The sequence below is a fragment of the Crocuta crocuta genome, unplaced genomic scaffold, assembly GCF_008692635.1.
Source record: "Crocuta crocuta isolate KB4526 unplaced genomic scaffold, BGI_CrCroc_1.0 scaffold657, whole genome shotgun sequence".
Taxonomy (NCBI): Eukaryota; Metazoa; Chordata; class Mammalia; order Carnivora; family Hyaenidae; genus Crocuta; species Crocuta crocuta.
This window is the reverse complement of record NW_027529583.1, coordinates 130,255-133,068: the sequence shown is the minus strand read 5'-3', so window position 1 is coordinate 133,068 and position 2,814 is coordinate 130,255.

The window sequence follows — 2,814 nt, the reverse complement described above, 5'->3', positions numbered from 1 at the left end:
GGGTGAGGGTGGGGATGGGATGGGGGGGCGGGGGGTGTGGTGGTAAGCGCATACGACAGAGAGCCGTTAGTGGAGAGCCTTGTTTCTCTGGTTGCAAGGTCTGGAAGGCAGCCTGTGAGTAGTGGGGGCCGTGGGAAAGCCTGAAGGCACAGGAGAAAATGGGGTTTGGGGAAGAACCCGGGCTGCTCTGTGGAGACACTGCCCCAACCCAAGCCCCAGATGGAGGCCTGATGAGGGGGAGGGTCAGAAGTTTTAACAGAAAGCAGCCAGTTGGGGAGCTCCATGGGAGGTAGAGCTTATGGCAGTTGGAAATAGACTGGGCCTGGGGATCTGAGGGATTGCGATGCCTTGTTGGCAGCAGAGGTGGGGGTGCCTTCCCCTGAGACAGGAAGCCCTGGGGAGGAGCAGGTGCGCACTGGGGGCTGAGGAGTTCTGGGTGTGGTGAACTTGAGGGAGGCGTGGGAGACAGGTGAGTAGGCAGCTGGGCCACGAGAAAAGAGGAGGGCATCTAAGCACAGAGTCAGGTATTGAAACAGGGGAAGGACACTCGGACAGGCAGGTTGAGGTCAGATTCTGAAGCCTCACCGCTTGGTTTTGTGTGACCCCTATTTTGGCTTCCTTGCCCAAGACGCAGAAGATTCATTTCTGCCCCTCCCGGCTGGTCCACGCCCATCTTGACTTCTCCCGGCCTCCATTTTGCTTCTACCCATTGGCTTTTATCCTCCAAGAGCCTTCTCTTCCTCTCATGGGGTCTTACTCCTTACTTCAGTCCTTCTCTGCAGCTCTAAGGAAGGAGGCCCCCAAATGACGGCTCGTGCCCTCAACGTTACTGACGAGTGTGCAGGCCTGGGATTCTGTCTGAGCTCTGCCATCCTCTAGCTTTGTGGTCCCAGCCGCCTCTTCCTCAGTCATCAAACGAGGGGATTGGACCGAGGAATACTTTGAGCTGTAACATTTTCTGATTCCAAGTGGTCTCAGCTCTCGGGGTGAAGTGAGTGGCCTCTTCCAGAATTAGCAGTAGGAGCTGGTATAATAGCCCTCAATGCCTGAGAGAGAATAGCTTTTGTTCTTTTGCACAAGGCCCCTGTGGAGGCTGGGTGGGCCGCAGCTGTTCGCCTTCAATTAAAAACACACACAAACCTCCCTCTTTGTTTCGGTTTCAAACCTTGACCATCTGACCGAGCACATCTGAATGCCTGACTCCGGCGTAGACGTGAGGAGGTCCTACTCCGCAAACCCGTTTCACCCCCTCCTCTGGTTTCCCCAGTTCCATTTACTGAGTGCGGGAGAGACTTCGGAGTTTTAGAGAGATGAGGAGAGAATGTGTCTTGGTTTTGAAGCCACCAGTAAGCAGGTTCCAGTGCACAATTATCCAGCTGAGGCCTTTCTAAATGCCACCGTGGGCTTGGGAGGCCTGGTATTTGAGCAAACACTTCAGAGTGCCTTAGAGAGAAAATGGCTGTTACGACGACAGCCTACCACGTTTCTCTGCTCGTCCTGAGGCAACGCTGCCTCCTCCAGCAAAGGGCAGGGGTCAGGGCCTCCCACACGAAATCGTGTCCTAGGACCTCAGGCAGCTGTCATCCCACTTCAGGGGGGGACAGGCCTGTGGGACCCAGGCCTCCGGGCTGCTGGGTACACTGGGCAAACCAGGTAACTGGAGATAGGTTGCGATTCCAGTCAGCAGCAGGGGTGGCCTAGCCAGCAGGCCCGGAACAGGGATCCCAGAGGACAGAAGCTGTGATGGGGACTGGAGTCCAGCTGGCCGTGAATTTAGGGCTCTGGAATTAGTCCAGGTCTGAGAGGGCCAGGAGTCTGGAACCCTGGAGCCGGAGGCGAAGCGCGTGGGAGAGCTCCACGTGAGTTCTGATGCCAGGGCAGAGACACGCTTGGCACTGGGCCTCTTTTATGGCCCCTGCCAAGCGGTGTTGGTTCTCCGGGCAGGAAGAAGGGGATTAACCTGAGGCAGAGGCAGCCACTGCTCACCAGTGTCCACATTTTCCTCTTCCTCCTGGGCATGTGACAGACTACATCTCCCGCCCTCCTTTGTGGTAATGGAGCCAGGCCCGACTGTGAAGCCCTTCCACGAGCAGGGGTCTGTGTGTGGCGGGGGTGGGAGGTAGAACCAAGGCCCCGTTAGGNGTCAGCACAGAGCCCGACGCGGGGCTCGAACCCACGAACCGCGAGATCATGACCTAAGCGAAAGTCGGACGCTTAACCGACTAAGCCACCCAGGCGCCCCTGTAGCTTACTCCCAATGAAGGTTGGGGTTTGGGTGCTGGGTCTTCTGAAAGGTCTTTACAAAGCCCCACAGAAACCTGTGTGAATAACTGGATGCAGGTACGAGTCCTGATTGACAGGAAACTCGGGTACTGGGAGCAACAGAGATGGCAAAGAGTGACTGACTGACTGGAGAATTGTCCCGGGGGCCTACTGGCAACGTCATATCATATCCCCTAGATGGTGGTGCCCTCATCACAGATCCTGGCCTCTCAATCTGTCTCCTTACCGTCTCCCCCAGAAGGCCTGGCAGGAGCTCCTTTCCACCCTCCGTGCTCTTCTTGCTCAGGTCAGCACCCTTCCGTGCCCCTCTGTAGCCACACCCGTGGCCATCACTGTCAGTACGATGAGCTGGGTCTCCATCACACAGTGGCTCAAGTCCCCTCTGGGATCATCATTTATGTCATAGGCCTCAAACCCAACTGCCTTCAGAGTCAGGCAGGTAGCTTAAACGTGGGACGGAGCTAGCGGTGCGCGAAAAAGAGTGGCAGAGACTGAGAGGTGTGCGTTCTAAGTAAATAAAAACCCTCCAAG